At 42.9% G+C, this 20,059-nt stretch overlaps 1 pseudogene; it reads right to left on the bottom strand.

Moving 5' to 3' along the window:
* LOC148594685 (GTP-binding protein Rit2-like) overlaps positions 1–18,392 on the bottom strand; it is a 117,141-nt pseudogene extending 98,749 nt beyond the window's left edge.
* Positions 18,393–20,059: the final 1,667 nt, after the last annotated feature.

The raw sequence follows: 20,059 nt of genomic DNA on the forward strand, positions 1-20,059 counted from the left end.
AAAAATTACCATTTTTACTCATCTTTTTTTTTCCCCAGTATTTTCTTAGCATTTTTCCTACGCCCTTTTCCTTCTCCATTTTTATCTGTTAATTTCCGTTCCCTTCTCTTTCCTTTTTTATCTCGTTTCGCTTTTTTTTTTTTCCAAACACTTTTCCACCCTCAAATATCCCATCTGATTGCCATTTTGAGCCTGTTTTCTGAAGAAGTGGAGTCTTCTGTGAAGGTACCACTTGTTGTTATGTGAAATACCTCATAACTTTTTTAAATTCCAGTCAAATTTTGTGCTAGAGAGGTTTCAAAAATGGTACTTTGACTCAACTTTCAGAAAACAGATCAGTAACGAGAGGTCCCACTGAGACAGAGATTATGATGCAAATTCATAGCTATTATTAGAACTCACAATTCACAAAGGCAAATACTGTAAATGAAAGGAAGCCAGGAAAAGAGGCTCCTGCAGCTCATGGGACCACATGATTATTAAGGTAGGTTGCTCTTTCTTCTCCGCTATTCCCACTACAGAAGGAAAATATCTCTAAAGCAGAAGTACAATTGTAAGGAGACCTCATAAAGCACAGGAAAACATTCTTTAGCTGTATGTGAAGCAACCTATGACATGGGATGCTGTAAGAAGCAACCTCTGGCAGATTCTTGGGCCTTTTCAGTGAATGAACAAGTGTCCACTTCACCAGCAGACTCAAATATGACTATTTCCCTGGACAGAAAATGCCTAATTTTCCATTCAAGTTGAGAGAGATAAAAGCATCATCCTATTTAAGACAGTTCAAAACAAAAGTTTAGAAAAGAAAAGAGGTAATTTTTGATCTTGCCTCACATTCTGCATAATTTAAGAAACTACTCTGGTGGCTTAAAATAATCAAGGATCTGACAACATTTGTTTTTGATCTTGAACATTCTGAGTGAAAATCTGAAAGAATGGTACATATTTTTCAGACTTCAAAAAAGAAGTTTCTATGAAGATGCTGGAAATTCTTATAGGCAGTCAGAAGTTCAGTATGATATAAAGAGCTCTTACCCAACTGGTAGGCTAGTAATTAAAAGCTCTTAAAGGAATCACAAGATCTGGCAGAGGATAAAAATTTCAGCTAGGTTTCCTTTAGTTTACTCATCTGCAAATAGACAAGGCAAAATTACAAAATTGCATAGCAATTTCCAAAATATTGCAAGGAAAGAAATGACGACTTTTCTTATAACTGTAGTCAATCCTAGTTAAGGCAGAACCTGGTGCATCTACCTCTTAGCTGTTTGATTAGAGCTTTTACTGAGCAAAATCTTATGGGAATCATTGATAAATGATAAAATTATAAATGTTAAATTATAATGTTAAAATTAATATATATATATATTTGTGGATGCAGTTTTTACTTCCTTTTAATATTTACATTAGTTCTCATTTTTAACTGAATGAAAATACAGAGAGAGCACTACTTTACAACAGGTAACAGAGTTGAACATATACATCTTTTAGAAGCCAATAGCCCAACTATTGGCAACTCCTAAGATAATATTTTACCAAATTTTCATTTTCTTTTCTCCCCTTCTTTTAAGTAGTCCCCTGACAACTTGAAACAAAATGGTTTTAGCCAGTATCTCTAGAGGGATCTGACTCCTGTGAGTGGGTAGGGTAATGTGTTAGCAAATGGCATTAGCTTGCAAAGCATCTTCCCAAGACAGAGAAGACCTGCAAAAATGAGACCAGGTACTGCTCATCCTATAACATTCAATAACTGTCAGTGGAACTGTGTGAGTATGATGAGTCTTCCAGCTTCTCTTTATACTGGAAAGGGAAAAATGAGAAAGGCTTGCAGGCATAAAGGCAGACTAATTAAAGTCAATGAACGAATTAAAAGTGGAAAAGGATTAGAGTAGGAATGGAGGGACTTTAAATAGAAAACATGGAAGGAGAAGAGATGAAAGCAGCAATAGCAAGGGAAAAAAAAAAAAAAAAAAAAACCCTTTCCTAATTGTGCTTTGAAGAATGTCAGAATGTCCCTAATGGGCTTCATCTCATCCAAATCCAGCAGAGAGCATGTGCCAAACACTGCAGATGGCAGCTCGGCAGCAGGGATGGTTTGGAATGGAACCTGCTCTTGTCACTGCCTCGACAGATTGTTTGCAGGAAAGACTCTGACCATGCCCAGTCATTGCCACGAAACACTGCTTGCTCCCTCACTCGAGGCTCCGATGTGGGCATTTCAAATGGCAGATCTGCGTGTGGCTGAAGCTGATGGCATCCTTAATAGTTCAATTCCTGTTGTCAGGGGACAGCCTAAAAGGGTTCCTATCTCATAATACCAATCAGTATGAATGGGAAGAGGAGAGCGGTGTAATTCTCACTGAAACACTCACTGTGTAAGTGAAACCCTCTTGGAATAAACGTGTGCGTGATAAACAGATTCATTAATATAATCTTCCATGTGTTATAACCACTTGACATCACAGTTTATACTGAAGACATTTGGATGGAGATCCTGAATCCCAATTCCAACAACAGAACAACAGACGTAGAGCACAGCAAACAAGTCTAGCCTTGAGAGCAGCCTTAGGATGTCTCTTAAGCAGTCTGAATCTTACTTTAGTAAGATGCTGGTCATATATACACTAGTAATGTTTAGTAATTTAGTAATAGTAGCTTAGCAAGGATCCCTCAGCCAGAAGTCCTGATGATTTTAGTGCATTTCCTACTTTTGAAGCATGACAGCATTCCTTCACCTCTATAAGAGATTGAAGATTATAAAAGCTACTTTTTTTCAGATGTACTTGCGCACCATGATCAGTCTCTGGTATGTATCTTTCTATCTTAACTTAGCATAATAAGACATTATTAACTAATATAAAAAACTAATAAAACTTTCACCAACCTCTTCCCTTCAAAGACTGTTCCAAAATCTACCCCATTGTGCTTTTAAGCAAATCTTTAAGGACTTGCACTGCTCTTAGTAACCAAAGTAAACGAGTGCCTGAAGATCTCATACATATTTAATTCTGTAGGAATTCTACATTCTAATTATACAACATATCCAACACTTATCTACCTAATCTAACTTCTACATATTTAATTATCCAACAGCTATACATTCTAAGTTTAATTTTATCTCATTACTCTTCATTAGAAATTCTGTCTTTTTCCTCCTCAAGTTCCTGCAAACAGGCTTTCTTTTCTTGATATTTATAACCTTCATATGTTATAGCTTTCCCTATCTCATACTGGCACTGCCTTGGTGTTCTTTAGCATTTGAGATTTGATTTACCAAAGTGGCGCAGTCCAGCCCTCTTGCTAGCCTTATCCAAGTAGATATCCATCATCCAGATGTTATGGTGGAAGAAGATGAACAGACTAGGTATTCACATTACAGTTGCATCCAGTCCCATGTACATTAAACCACTTTACACACACATCTAGACTGTTGGAACCAGGCGCAGGACAACTGCGCAGGCCTTTACGGGAGCCGAGTCGGATTACAAGACACGATCCCAATATGAGTTTAGATCTTGCTCCGTTTATTAGCGGAAGTGCGCATATATTTATACCTACAAGCATCTGAGGGATATCCAGGTTAGCTACGATTGGTTGCTAGGGAGGTTGCTATGTCCCGGCCGCATAGGCTCTTTCCCAGCTCTGCAAAGTTGTTTACCAGAGACGGCTAACTACTCTTTCCCACATAGCTCCCCATTCCCAGCCGGCCAAGGACAACTCACTAACACTCCCCAGTACATGATCAGCAAGGCGCAGGTGGTGCAGATTCTCAGCACAGTGCAGATTCCCAGCACAGTGCAGATTCTCAGCACAGCATTTCTCTACAATTCCCCCTTTTTTCTTTTGCACTAATCAAGCCTTGCTGCTAAGTGAGAATACCTTATGTCTAATACATGCAAAAGCAGAATACCTTATGTCTAGTACATGCAAAAGCACAGCCAAAAACTACAAGGCATAAACATTAAAACAACTAGTAATATTAGCCGCGATTTACTAATACATGCACCCATCCCCAAGTCCGTGTTGGTCTGCAAGGTCTTTCCAGTCAAGAGTCCGACGTCCTGCTGAGCAGCGTCTGTTGTCTATTGATCTGCTGATGGGCAGTTCAAGGACTCTTGATCATTTCATCGCCAAGGTTTTACCAACCGCCTGGAGCCGTAAGGTGTCCTCGATCTCCAAGCCATTCCTCTATAAGTCCTCCTTTTTTCTTCTGCATTAAGCAGGCGTTATGAGTAAGGGAGGATAGCATTCGCCTTAAGCATGCAAAGGCACAGCTGACTAAGCCTAGGATTAAAAGCATAATAATCAAAAGCATCAAACTTGTTTTAAGCAAGGATTTCAGCCACCCGCCAATACCCAATAAATTAGTTAACCCATCCAGTCCAAAGAAGCCCACATCTTTCTGTATCTCCTGGGTGTGTTCCATCAGCTGTTGGATTTGCTGGTGGATTGCCTTAGAGTGGTCTTGCAGATCCATACAGCACATTCCTTCAAAGTCTTCACATCCGTGCCCATGGGCTAGCAGCAGGAAGTCGATGGCCGCTCTGTTTTGTAGCACCGCGTATTGCATCTGTGATAAATCTCGCGCAAGATTAGAGAGGACATGACTGGTGACATTTGCTTGTTTAACCACCCAGCAGGATAGGGTGTCTAGGACTTTGTGAGCTCGCGCCGCTGCCACCCCCGGTACAAAGGAGGATGCCAAAATTACTTCCCACTTGGACCAGAGACGGACGTTGTCATTACAGTCCTCCGTCTGGGTTATGCTACGCGCCATTCGTCGAGTTCTTCTTTTGACCCTGGTGCTGTTAGGATGGACCCAGGGCAAAGCCATACTTACTTGGCCTACTGTACATGGACCTCCTATGGGCTTTGATGGAATTCCGGACCAAGCCCGGTTGCCGCATATGAGAAAATATCCTGCAGGCAACGTTCGAGGGGTTACAGGGCTGGATCCCGGATGTGAGGAATTGTGGGACATCTTACCACACCATTTATTCCAACGACTCCCGTTGCCGATTGGGTACAACCAGGTGGGCGCCTGAGAGCTACTGCGACAATTATTACTATAACCCGAAGTGCAACCCTTTTGCGATGCATTAATATAAAGGCAAATAGAAGCATTAAGAGAATCTATTAACTCTATCTCCTGTGGTTCAGGCCCTGCAGGCAGGTTGTGGCTCCAAAGACCGAAACGGTTGATTCCCGTTGCCAAGTTCTCGAGTGCTGTCAATCTTTTCAAAGTTTGAGGATTCCCAAAGACGGCATTGCCTTTACTGCATTCCAGAAATACTTCCACGTGGTCTCGTTCACAGGTACCCCAACTAGACAGGTTACAAAGGGGGTACTAAGGGTGACCAGACTAGCGCAGAAGCGCGTGGTATTTAGCTCTTGAGCTAAGGTCACCCAGATGTTCTGTTGAGGATCAAACAACCGTGGATGGTAACCTGGAGCCCCTTCCGTCCCAGAGCCCAGTACCCAGAACATCAGCAACGCTGCTGCCCACCACTGTCCTGCATGTCCCTTTCGACAGGACGCTCCCTCGTATCCGTGGGTCCTTTCGCAGGGCGAGTCCATCTGCTGGGAACCCATAGTGGACCTGTGGGTGTAGAAACACACATATGCCCTCGACCATTGAATACAACTTCTGCTGGACCCTCCCATAACCCAGTTCGAGGGTGCCGGTAGTGCACGCTCATAGATGATTCTTGTATCTTTTGACTACGGACCCGCTGCGCGTGCACCCACATGGGGGGTTCCGTGTCATCTCCAAACACACAAAGATGGTTTAATACAAACAGTGTATAGGACAGCCGTTCTTTTGGGTCTGTCATTTCCTTAAATTTCATCAGGTAATCTTTTCAGGTGCGATTAGCCCGTTCTACCATGGCTTGGCCAGTGGGTGAATTTGGAATTCCCTTGACATGCTTAATACCCCATTTTTCGCAAAACTGACGAACACTGTCACTGGCATATGCCGGACCATTGTCTGTCTTAATCACTTCTGGGACTCCTAATACTGCAAAGCAAGCGGTTAGATGTTTTTTCACATGAAGGGCTCTTTCCCCAGGCTGAGCGGTTGCCCATATTACATGCGAGTAAGTATCGATAGACACATGCACATACTTAAGTCGAGCAAACTCCGGAACATGTGTGACATCCATCTGCCATATCTCTAATGCCTTCAGGCCCCTGGGATTCACACCAATGCCCAGACCTGGCCCATGATGACTACATTGGGGACAGGCGTGCACAATTCCGCGGGCATCGGACATAGTTATACCATACATCTGGATGATACAGAATGCTGTCGAATGCCACCTCACCGCTCTTTTGATTTGTAGAAACAGCTGGAACAATCGCTGGTTAGAAGTTTCTTTCAAAAGAGCATCCTCAATTCGCTGTACTACTCCGAGGACGTACAGGGAGTCCGATAAAATATTCAATGGGGTGTCCTTCCAGTGCATCAGCGCCCATGCGACAGCCGCCAATTCTAAAGTCTGCAATGAGTCACCTTCCACCACTTGTAGGGTGTGGGCCTTCCATAGGTCCTTCTCCTTCCAGGTGATATCCGCCCTTCTGGAGGTTTTCTCTGCATCCGTGAATACCGTGAGGCCATCGCACGGAGGTCTTTCTACACACTTTGGTCTTTCTACCAACGAATAGCTGGTAAGAAAGTGGCCAAGCTTTCCTGCAGGCCTTTCCGAAATCACCTCCCCAGGGAACTCCAGGAGCGCTAGCTGCAGCGCAGTGGAGTGCCACAGGGCCCATTCCAAATCTGCCGCCTGCAGGGGAAGGTGGATCGCCGCCGGCTCACCCCCTGAGATTGCCAGAGCCCGAATTCTCCCACGGCGGATCATGTGAGCCACCGCTTTCAACCGAGGGGTCACACTCTTGCACGGTTGAACTGAGGAGAAAATCCATTCTAAAACTGCAAGGTAGTCTTCTCCCCCTTTTATCTTTTGCCACTGCATGACTACCGCCGTGAGGGAATTCTCCCGTGAAAGAATGAGAAGACGCAAAGGCAATCCTGGAAGATACCGCGGGCATAAGCGCGTAGCTACTAACTCCCCTAATCGTTCAACACAGGCTTGCTGCGCTGGCGTGAGCGAATTTGGCTTCCCAGCGTCTGTACCTTTGAGCAAAGGACGTAGTGGCTCAAGGTCCTCATTAAAAATACCCAGCAATGAACGCACCCATTGTAGATCTCCCATTAGGGTCTGCACATCAGTTAATGTACGTAAATTCACATGTAAGGTAACCTTTTGAGGAGCGACTGTGGATTCTGTAATAACCCAGCCAAGGTATTTCCATGGGCTGGTATGCTGTACCCTTTCCGGAGCGATGATCAGACCGGAGCTGCTGAGTGTGTTGGCGATCGCTTCCTCATCCTCTGTCGTGAATCAAGTTTTTCGGGTAAACAGGATGTCGCCCATATAGTGGTAGATGATGGTATCAGGCCATCGTTGTCGGAGAGGCTGTAAAGTAGCAGCAACAAACATCTGACACGTTTCGCATACCTTGAGGCAGGACGACCCACTGGAAACGCTGTGCCGGTTCTGCACGGTTCACCGAAGGTAGCATGAAGGTGAACCTCGAGGAATCCTCCGGATGTAAAGGAATGGTATAGAAACAGTCTTTTAAATCCACAATCAATAGATCCCACCCCTGAGGTAACATGGCAGGGGATGGAATCCCCGGCTGTAGCGCACCCATAGGTTCCAGTATCCGTAATGACACAAGCATACCCTTTCCCCCAGGTTATCAAGTCCAAGGCTCCCGTCCATTTTCCCGTGTTCCAGGCTCTCAGCATCACCTTACACGGACCCGTTTTTACTTCTGTCAGGGCCCCCTTTAGCCCAGCCCTATGCTTAACCATCCGAGGGACCAGGCTACCCTGGTGCAACCTCAAAAATTTAAAACGTATACTGCTCTTGCCAATTTTTCATTTTTCGTAGCTGGCATTTCAGCGTTTGGTTCATATGTTCCACTATGTCATGGTCCTCAGGATGCAATGGTATGGTGAAAAAACAATCTTTTAAATCAATTAGTAAGTATTCCCCTAAGCTCTGTCCAAGGATATAAGTCAGAGTACGGCTCCCAGTCCTCCATCGGTGACGGGGGGTGGGCGGGGGAGGTGGGGGAGGACGCCGCAGTCTGAGTTCTTCCTGGCTTTCCCGCTTTCAAATTCTTCACTTTCTTGTTGTGCTTATTTAGCCCTCTCTGCTGATATATATTACACAATAAAGATCTGAAGACCAAACACACAAACAGCACAAACACAATTTCTGTCCAGTGGCACGACCTCACGTAGCTGTGCACTCCACTAGTGAGTTCCACTGGTTGTCGGCAGGACACTGAGACTGAACATTCTCTCGAGTTGGCAGATTAGAGGGTTGCTGTCAGGCTCCTAACTCGGCGGGCGTCCCCGCAGAGACAACGTGGGTCTCAGTGTTAGGAGTCTCACCCCCCCTCTCTCTGCACTGTCTGTTTATGCCCGGTGCATCCTGCCACGTAGGGCCAGTACGTGCCAGCAGGTAGACCGGGGGGCAGACAAACTCCGCCTTCAGTCACATAACCTTCCCTCCTGGCTGCGCAGATGCGCATACCAGTAAGTGGTCCCAGCCGTCAGTCCGAGGGTCCTGCCTTTCTCATCTCCCTCCCTATCGGGTGTTTGACCTTCAAACTAGTTTAGAGGATGTTTGCAGTTAAGTTGGCTACAAGCCCAGTCGAGCAGCCGCCTTCAACTGCTTTTCTGAGGAGGTCGGCTGTGAACCTGGCTGAGCAGCCGCCTCCGCGCTCCTTATCTCTCAGCCTGGGCAGGCAAACATCTTCTTTCTCAAGATCTTGGATTCTATTTCGCACAACAGTTTTATGACTCTACGGATCATATAAATTTCCATTTTTCAACCATACCTCGTGTCAGCATCAATATACAACGGACACAACACATAATAGAGATGAACATAGCAAATAGAAACAATAGCCCTAATAACGGTTTCCGTCCTCACTTAAAGCATTACAGTTCTACAACCCCCACTTTTAAAAGATGAATCAAATTCCTCTGCACCTCCCTCCTGGCTTTCATCAAGCCCTCAGCAACATAAGTCTCCTTGATCTCATTCGCACCTTATTCGCCCCTTTTTTTTTTTTTTTTTTTTTTTTTTTTGAGGTTATCTAACAAGTCCTGGACCCAGCCAGGCCGTTCTTCAGGCGCGACAGGGGCGGGTCCGGAAGCGGGGGCACAGACGGTGTAGGCACCGCAGGTGCAGGCACCGGGGCAGGCACGGGCCGGGGGTTTGGCGATTGATCTCCAAACACCAGCCGTTGTCGGTGGCGTGGAGGTCCCGGTCCTGAAGTGCTCACAAAGGCGGACATGACTCCGGCGGCCACTTTGCTTTTGGCTTTCACATAGGATTTGAATACTAGGTGGGGCTCGGCTTTGAATCCATTCTCTCTGCACCAGATCAAAAGCTTGCAGAGGGTCTGTTCTTCAGTAGCTTGCTCAAGGGATTGGACGAGCCTATTCACCAAATTTCCGTAGGACTCCCGCAATCCCTGCTTCACCATCGTAAATGATGGGGCCTTTCGTTCTGACGGCACTAAAAACAGCGCCTGCTTCCGTGAAGCATTATACATGGGCATCGAGTAGGTTAGCTGAGTCGCGGGGTCACCATAGAGATCCCGTCCCATAAGCATCTGCCCAGTCACACCACACAACGGATCTCCCGAGATGTTACGTGCGTTCACCACCTCTTGGATTTGTTTCGCCCACTCCCGTTCCCATAACAGATATTGCGCGGGAGTGAGGAGGACCTTCGCTATCATTACTTCTTGCCACGTACAACCCAAGTCCTTAGCCGTTTTACTACCCCCAATGGTGGCATCGCAGAGAGAGTCCCCTATCTCCTGCCACTCAGTGGCACTATACATAAGTTCCAGCGTTTGCAGATGTCCCATCTCTCGTGCCCATCGTAACAACTCATAGAGTTTCTTTGTACTCACAGCCGCCTCTCGCTTGGCAAGAATATACAATAGCAGCTGTGTTGCCGCCCCCCAGTCCATGGTTAAGGCGGTCTTCGCGGAGGGGCCCCGGCGGCTCAACCGCCCCCGCCCCTAGACCCTGTGCCCAGCACTGTCCCGGCGGTGTGGGTACCTCACACCGGACGCCGCTTCCCAGCTCCTCAATCCTCCGTCACGCTGTGGTGACCCTAGATTTTCCGCGATCCTCCGTCAAGCCACGCTGACCCCGGATCTTCCGCCCGCGGATCTTCCCCCGTCAACCGTGGCTATCCAGGATTTCCGACCTGCCACAGCACCTTCCTGCTGCCAGGTCCCGACGACCCTGCCGTTGGGTCCCTGTTCGGGCGCCAGATGTTGGAACCAGGCGCAGGACAACTGCACAGGCCTTTACGGGAGCCGAGCCGGATTACAAGACACGATCCCAATATGAGTTTAGATCTTGCTCCGTTTATTAGCGGAAGTGCACATATATTTATACCTACAAGCATCTGAGGGATATCCAGGTTAGCTACGATTGGTTGCTAGGGAGGTTGCTATGTCCCGGCCGCATAGGCTCTTTCCCAGCTCTGCAAAGTTGTTTACCAGAGACGGCTAACTACTCTTTCCCACATAGCTCCCCATTCCCAGCCGGCCAAGGACAACTCACTAACACTCCCCAGTACATTATCAGCAAGGCGCAGGTGGTGCAGATTCTCAGCACAGTGCAGATTCCCAGCACAATGCAGATTCTCAGCACAGCATTTCTCTACACTAGACAATACAGGAACAAGGCCTAGTGGTTTAACAGAGATATTTGAATTCTGCCACAGTAATTTGTGATCATAAATCCTATTGCCACAGCTCTTTTATCATCTCTGTTGGTCTTCTCCAAACTTTTTCCTATTTATCAGACTGTTTCTGGTACTGAAGGAACTAGAACTGCAGATATTCTCAGTAGCCGATTGGTACTCACATGTAGAAATCATCCTATTAAATAAATGTAAGAACCATAATTGAATCCTCCATCCTTCCAGTCGTTGGATTATATGAATCGACAAAATAATGAAAACATCTTTAGCTTATTTCCCCAAGGCAAATAATTCTGACCAGAAGGCTTGCCCATAGCCAAGAAAATTAATGTATAAGGAATGTGCTTAATCCTGCCAAGTGGATAGCCAACACACTAAAGACAAACAAGGAATATCAGAAATGTGCATAATTATTTGAATAATTTGTTTCAATGGTCACAACCTAGAAAAATACTTCCAAAACAAGATAATGCATATAGAAATGCAGAATTCAGGCTACCACTAGAGATGTGGCAGTACAGGTGGCAGAGCTGGGGGAAAGGGTAGAAGACTGAAGAGTTACTGTAGATATTTCCCTTTACTTTATTTCTGTGAATTACACTCAAACAAAAAGAGCTCATGTTATTCCTAGAGGAACAGAACAGGACTACATTAAGTAGAAATCAGCAAGCAAACTTACTTCTAGTAAGATCATTAATAAAGCAGCAAATCAGCGTTTTGAATTCACATTTAGAAATTGATGTGGAAATACTACAGCACTCAAATTAAGCTTACAAAATGGTCTGAACAGGAAAATAAGCCTCATCAAGTGATGTTTCAGATAGTCATTCTGTTGAAGAGAAGGCCAAGGCATGACCTCACTATTGTCTGCCAGTACTGACAGATGGAAAAGTAAGAGAATAAGGAGCTTTTCAATCCTGTTAACAAAGGAATGATAAGATAAAATGGCTAGAAGCTAAAACTACCCAAAATCAAGCTTGAAATAAATTCAATATCCTATCTGTGAATGTAATTGAAACATTAGAACAGTTGGCTATTAAAGATCACAGATATGTCAGTACTCCACATCTGTAAATTCTCCAGTGTCTAGTCCAGTTTACGCAAAAGACTGAAACCTGCCGACTCCCAGGGATGCGTTCGTCTCGCTTTAGCAGACCTTTTGTGCAACCCCTTTATTTGTGGAGAAAATACAACCTGCTCCACCACCACCCTCATTACGATGTTTGTAAATCTTCATTACAATTGCTGTAATTCCCAGTTTACACCATCCCAGTCACAATGGACTTTTCAGAGGGATGAGGAATGTCTGTATTTACTAATTAATGCATATGTTGGCTTCCCAATTTCTACTCAAATTAGGGAAGATGGGAATTTGGTGCAGCCATAGGAGAAGCCGCACAAAATTAGACACCAAAAACTATACTTACACTGATGTTGCAAGGAGAAAAGAAAATAGTTCACTTTTACTGTAACTCACAGCAGGCCTAAGCAAGAGGCTGCCATTTTTTGATGGACTAGATTATCTCTAGAGGTCCCTTCCTGTGGGAAACTGAGAAACTGTGAGAAACTGTGAGAAGCTGTGGGAATGGTGAAAGTTAGGAGTAAGAAACTGTGAAAGTTAGGAATAACAGATTAGCAGGGAGAGAAACCTAAAACACAGGCTGGGCGCACCAATCTCTGGTTGGTTACCTGTTGTCCGTTAGCAGGATTGAACCCAGATAGCAATAGAGTCAAGGAATTGGCTGGAGGCAGGGGGAGGGAGCGCGTGTACAGTGCGTGGACGGTGTATGCTCACATACTCTGAGAATATATACATTTGGTCTGATGCTCAATAAAATGGCTTCTGGTCCTAAACCTTAAGCCCCTGCTCCTTTCGATGACTTCCACACCTTCCAATCTTCCAATGATTCTATGATTTTTCACCTTACCTCATACTAAGAAATAACTTAATCTTCTCTTTTTTTCCTGGGTATCAGTTTGCCTCAGAAGACAACAGAAGGTCAGACTTTCTTCCCCTGATCATTTACTAGGTATTTAGGGAAATATAGCAGGACCTAAACAAGACCACACTGGTCACCAGACTATGATAATATTTCTGTTGTTCTCTGTTGTTCTGGCTAGCAATACATTTGTGATACTTAATTTGTCATACTTAATGGTTCCACAAAGTCTGCCCTACACTAGAGATCAAAGATACAACTTAGTACAGATGTTATCTGTATATATATATTTGTGCAAGAAGCAGAGAAATATCCCCTAAGAAATTCTTTGATGCCCAACTCTCACTATCTGATAGCTCAATAGGGATACTGCATGGCTGTACCTGACAGCCCTGAACACAGCTCAATCCTCAAATCTCATGTCCATCAAAATGATGGAAATCTTTGATTTCCCTCCTCATCCTGTTGCCAACTATACCCTGGCATATACAGGCTCTGACATTACTCTGATGCTTGAATTTAACCCAGAAGATAACTTTGCACTTCCTTTTACTTTTAGAGAGAAGGAATTTTCTCATGGGGTGATGAGTTGAGTCAGCTCACGGGGAATGTCATAAGCAATTGAGGAAGATGAATAGTGGCATCACTCTGTCTGTGATCATCGCAAATTAGACTTCTCAAGGAATTGCTTCAATTCCAAGGTGATAGAGCCAAAATTCAGTCTTAGTCTAAGCTCAAGTTAGTTGACATTTAATGACTCTGATGCAAGTACGTTCTCCCAGCAGGTGAGTAAAGGAAAATGTGATGAATGGGGAAAAGATAGAAGATTATTGTGAAGAGCAAAAATGATTTGTTTTTCACAAATGCACCCAATTGCTTTCACTTAGGAAGTTAGTCACTACCAAAGTTGGCAATACACTAATTCCAAAATGGCTAAAAAACATGAGCGGCCTTACACGCTGGCCTGTGGAGTAATGGAAGTTACTGTGCTTTGTCCTATGGTCTCATGAAGCATTCCACGATAATTTATGTTCATGTGAAAGGATAAAGTCAGTATAAGTGCAGTACATTATCTATGGACTAATATTGGACAGGACTTGACAAGGAAAGATTAAACTATAGAAGTGAAGTTGTGGCATAGGTTTCTGGTATAAGTGGTAGGGGGGAAAGAAAAAAGAAAAAAAGAAATAATTTGATCAATTTATGAAGTTTGTTCTAGAATGCTGAGTTTTATAATTGAGGAATACCAAAAGCAACAGACCCACCCAAATGGTCCTTCCCAATCTGATCTCTTTTGAAGCAAGAGGAATTTCTGGTTCTGCTCCTCATGCTTTCCCAGTATAGTCTGGATCACAAGACAGCTCATCTCCAAAGGATGAACAAACAGCAAGACTGGGCAAGTTCTCCAGGATGCTCTCCATGGTGTAAGAACTAACTTTGCCATTTCTGTTTACTTGAGACTCTTAGTATTTAAAGCTGGACCAGTTCTGCTTGTTCTGTATAAATAGATCACATTCAGTGTTTATCAGGAAACAAAAAACAAAACAAAAAAGGCAGTTGATCATATAAACAAAAGAAAACTGAGGATTAATCATGCTTTTAGAGCCCAAGTTCCTGCAACACAAAAAAGGATTGCTGTTTTCATACATTTTGGTATTAATTTTGTACAAGATCCTGAAACTAATGGGATGAGTCACTCATAAAATAGGGCATTCAGCAACATGAGCAAAAAAAATGAAGAAAATGAATAGGAGAAGCAAGCCACCTCTATTCAGATTAAGAAACACATTTCTTTCTTTGCCCTCTTCCTAAAACACCCCTCTAAGAAATCCATATTCTTAATTCCTTCTCTCAACTCCCCTTTCTTCTTAAACAGAAGCCTTGAAAAAATATATCTATAGTTCATATTAAAAGTATCTATCAAAACTAAAAAAATATGTATTTTAAAAAATCTTGGGGTAAATGTTTGTCAAAGCCTTCAAATCTTTAAATGGCAGCAAATAAAATGGCAATCAATTTGAAATATAAATCTTGGGAAATGGCATATTTTCTCTAAGGTAAAATATAATTTTTCTAAGAACAAAATTTTTTTCTTTGATTTTCTTACTAATTCCTCTTCTCACCTGAAATGCAACTTGGTTAGGACAGATAGTATGAAATTCATTTTTCATCTATGCTTTACCTGCTGTGTGGGTAAATGCCTAATTACAGTTCTCAGGAGTAACAATAGATCTCCTTTACCCATAAATGAATCAACTTTAATGGTATTAGAAAGAAAGCAGAATGACATTTTCATTCAGCAAAGGAAAGCACAGTTAGCTTACAAAGCAATCTGAAATGCATTTGAAAGATGCCTAGATAATAATAATTCCTCGTTAGTGTTCCGGATGGGCTCGGGATTTGGCAATAATCACGCCAGAACGAGGTGACTACATCAAGCATTTATTCAGGTGAAAGCACATAAAAGAAGCAAAGTATGGATAACTACTCACAAGGTGATACCTGCCGATCTGGACCTGAACATCCTCTCGAGCTGGCAGATCAGAGAGAGAGAGTTGCTGACCGGCTCCCGTGGAGACAGTGCAGGCCTCAGAGTTAGGAGTTTCTCCTCCCCCCGCTCTCTCCTCACTGTCCTCTCTATGCCCCAGTGCATCCTGGCATGTAGAGTCCCTACGACCCAGGAGGCAGGCTGGGGGGCGAACCAACTCCACCTCTAGTTGAGCAACTCTCCCCCCTGGGTGCGCAGGCACACACACCAGTCGGGGGTCCCAGCCCTCAATTTGAGGGTCCTGCCTTCCTCCTCTTCTTCCTCATTTCCGGGTGTTTGGTCTCCAAAGCTAGTTTGGAGGACGTCTGCGGCTAAGTTGGCTACAAGCCCAGCCGAACAGGTTTCCAGGGGGGGCTGCCTGTGAACCGGGCTGAGCAGCTGCATCTGTGCTCCTTATCGCTCAGCCTAGGCAGGCAAACATCTTTTTCCTCAAGGTCTGGCCTCTGCTTCCCTTGGGAGATTGTTATGACTCTACAGATCACAGAAATTTTATTCTCCAATACAGTTAGACAGAGGTTTATCATTTTATTCACGTGTCCAAGTACAGCAATTTGTTCTTTTTGGTAGTCATTGTACAACCTCCTCAGTTAATTATTGCTAATGTTTTGCAGAGTGTGTTGCAATTAATTACTGTTATTAGTGTAATTAGTGTTGCTAAATATAAGGTAGCAATGAACAGCCTCAGGATTTAGAGGCTGCTTTGTGTATATTTTTTTGTCACAGTGAAAGAGAGCTAAGCCCACTGCTTTGTGCTGCACTATCTGGCTAGAGAAGATGAAAGTACAAGGTTCAGTGTCCAGAGACAGGGCTCTGAAGCTCCTGATAAGCAAAACTTATCACTTGTCACTACCTAGTAAGCAAAATCTGTTCAAAACCACAAAGATTCTTATGTGTCAGTCAACTTGGGAACTTAGGTGTCAGTCAACTTTGGATCAACTTAGGATTCTACTGAAATATTCAAGCCCAAACCACACTGGAAGGTTGCAGTCAGTTAATGATGAACTGTCCACTCCATTTCTTCTAGTCTCATTAGTCGTCTTCTTTTTTTTTTAATCTAGTTTATCACAGAAGCTTTTAATTAATCCCACTGTATGTCATAACTATTCACGTAATGTCATTTTATTTCTCCAGAGCACACAGACACCCAGGTCTTGAACAATTACCTGGTCTTTCTCAGCTTTGGAGATGTACTATAACACTTCATAATCCACAGTTTTGAAGGTTTTATTCACACAAAATGATCAGCTAGGGTTTTCTGATGAAGGAGAGGAAAGTAAACCTCATTTGTGCTTTAAAATTCTTAAAAGGAAACTATTAAGGTTTCTTCAATGCGTACATATAATTTTTCCCTTGTGATTCAATTATACTATGAATACAGCATAGTTTGTAGTATCTTTCATTAAATGAGTCTTCAAAATGACACATTTCTTACAAGAATACGTTTCAAAAAATTGATGCCATCTTTTGGATGCACTCAGGAAAAAAAATGCAAGACAAGTGACATTTTGCTGAAAGTTCCAGCTGACACATCCTTGATATCTGCTTTACCATGGATAAGTTAATTTGAAATTGCAAAAAGTTCTTCTGAACTAACCAGTATTTTCTTCTCCCTCATTTTGCTTAGGGATAATAGCATGAAATCTCTGCAAATATTGTTTGCTTGGTAAGATAATACTGAAAGGAAAGAACTTTCATTGAAAGATGTGGCCCTGAAACCAAAACCGAACAAAACAAGAAAACAGATTATGAGTATATAGGGGTAAATTATATCTACTCCCAATACTTAGTATCTATCTACTCCCATTATTTAGTATCTATACCTAGTTTTGTTTTTTTGTTTTTTGGGTTTTTTTTTTTTGTAGAATAGGAAACAAAACTTGTTTGAGTTATACAGTCACCAGTTTACTGTCACAGTCTATTTATCCTGTCTGACCTGAAACTTATTTGGAATCCAGGCTGATGTATTATATTACTTTTCTTCATTTTCTTTTTTTCTTTTTTTTTTTTTTTTTCTTTTTAATTTCCAGAAGATGCAATTACAGGCCAGCTCAATATACTGGCTACTGAGACAGACATTGCATGCTCAGCAAAGTCTTTTTGAGAACAGGGGATGCTAGTGTCAGTGAGAATAAATCAAAAGGTAATAGTACCTGGGAAAGAGAAAACACTGTCCAGAGAAAATAACTCCTCCTCTGAAGAGATATCATTGTCAGACAATAGAGTATCTTGCCAGCACTGGACAGTGATATTAAAATATGCTGCAAATCTCCCTTATCACCTGGGGTGAGACTCAGATATGCATCCTATAACTGTCCAGGCAGTAGGGGAGACTAACACCAGCTGAGCCATGCTGACAATCAGCAAAAAAGGAATCAGGAAAAGATGCGGGGAAGCAAATGAAAGCACCGAAGTCATCCTCCTCACTTTGCACTTCAGGGCTGACTTTGCAGGTAGTTTCATCTCCACAGGTAGCTTCGTCTCTGCCTGGACAGAACTGTCAGACCAACAAGTTGTATTCACAGTATCCAGCAACCCATCACCCCTCACAAAGTGTTACAGTGCCAGGAGTGCAGAGCCAAGCATTACACTAAGAGCAACAAGCAGGCTCAGAGCCAACAGAGCCGAGGCTGCTTTTGCAAAAGAGTCCAACAAAAAACCCTTATAACATTTCACTCTGCAACAAATCAAGCTGACTCACTGCCCCAGTTGCTAGTTATACTCTTTTATCCAAGACGTGCAGTAGACAGAGCAATGAAAGCTCTCGGCAAACCATGCTACTTCTCTGAACTTTACACTCCCAGTTCACCCTTTCTCCCCTAAAATGTTGTTGCTGAAACTTACTGCTTTTGCCAACTCCCCCTGCTCCCAGCATCACCACCTTGTACCCTCTGGAGCCTGCTGAAGAATTTCTGGAAGAGCTGATCATTTCATTTTCTAGCTCCATCTTGCACGAGGCAACAGAAGAGAGCAGAAGGGAAGAGAAAAGCAGCTGACAGGTGCCTGCTCTGATCTTAAACAACTATAAATGCTTAAAAAAAAAAGCATAAAGGAAAGGCATAACACAAGAGGTACAAATTATCACCCTCACACTCGCTGCTGTGCCTATGTTAGCTGGAGAAGGTCTCATAGCAACCACTTTAACAGCTTCCAAAAAAAATCTTTCTCTGCCCCCTCCCAGCTCTGTATCATTCTCCGTGTTTCTCTTCCCGGACAGAAGCAGTTTTGTGAGGCTCAGGAGCCCTGGTACCTCTGGGTGTTGCTGTGTCATTGGAATCAAATGGAGCAGAGCCTCCAGAAAAAGAGAGCACATTTCTTAATTATGAGGCTTCATATTCTATGTAGCATTTGCTTGGATTTTAAACAATAATAAAAATTTACCAGATGATAACCTCCTTGCTATCTTAGAGCTATTTATCCTACATTCATCAAGTTTGCTAAATTTACAAGTAATACAATTGCAAGCAAAATATGAAACAATTTTACAAAGTTGTTGTTTGTCATGAAGCTGACTTCTAATTAGACAAGTTTTCTAAGGTCAGGCTTGTCCCCAAATCAAGTCTCTTTTGGTGTATTTTGCACTATTTACAGAAATTTACAGGTATTTTAGCTTTTTTTTTCCTTACAGAATTTCAGAAGGGGATTGGGTGTGGAGAAAGGGGGAAAAGAATAATCCATCCATATCACTGTAAGCAGAGAAGAAAAAAAATGCTTTGTTGTAAGTATTTTATAATAATATGAAGTGACTTATCTAACTAACCTGGTCAGCCCAAATAAATTACAAATGAATAAAGCAAAAAGTGTTTGTACAGCATTGAACATAAAAATACATCAGAATGAGCCAGTGAAAACTTAAAACGAAAGATCACAGCTCTTCATTGTTTAAGAAGTTATTTTCCAGAGGTAACAACTTTAAGGAATGCGATAATTAAAAAATACTTGTTCAGCTTTATCTGTTATTCAGTATGTTTGCAGACTGAAGAGCATCTAATCAAAAGCAGGAGAAAGCAAAAGTTTGCTCTCCTCTGAAAAGTGCAGGGATTTGCAAAATACATGCAACCGTTAGAGAGACAGAGAAATGGAAATAGGGAAGTGCCTGGTAATCAGGCTTGGAAGCCCAACACCCCATAGGATTATCATCTTTCCACTCTGCCAATTATTTCATGGAGTATAAATTTAGGGCATTAGACAGGAATCCAGACTTAAAGGTAGAAAGAGATAGAAATTAAGAAAAAATCATAGCCTTATTAAGGACACGATTTAAAGAAAATAAGAAAAGGAAAGAAAAGGCATAGAAATCCACCTATATGGAAAACAGTCCAGTGACTAAGAAAAGAGATGATGTAAGAGAAGTATAATATAGGCATATTTATAAAATTAGAACTGGAATGGGGAAGCTAAAAAACATAAATACTTAAATATAGAGGCACTATCTGTGAAACATTGCAGTTTGAAAGTCGTAGTGGTGGTGGTGGAGAGGGGAAGGAGATATCAAATCAGTATCGGATTCACAAAGTCTGTGAACCGTAGGTCTGATCACCTTCCTAGGAGCGAATCGAGTTCCCAAATAGTGTGATCAACTATAAGCTCGACTCTGGCAGTATCGGATTCACAGTCGGTCAACTGTAGGTCCGATCGCCTCCCCCCAAACAAGCAGTCGAGTTCACAAACAGCATGATTTATTCAAATGCAACATTTACAAAGCAGGTTTCAGATGTCAGTACAGGAAATTCTCTACTACAGCGTGGGTTTTTTGGCTAGCTCTG

This window comes from Tinamus guttatus, unplaced genomic scaffold (assembly GCF_059628265.1).
Source record: "Tinamus guttatus ecotype Peru unplaced genomic scaffold, ASM5962826v1 Tinamus_guttatus_pri_ptg000214l, whole genome shotgun sequence".
NCBI classification, from domain to species: domain Eukaryota; kingdom Metazoa; phylum Chordata; class Aves; order Tinamiformes; family Tinamidae; genus Tinamus; species Tinamus guttatus.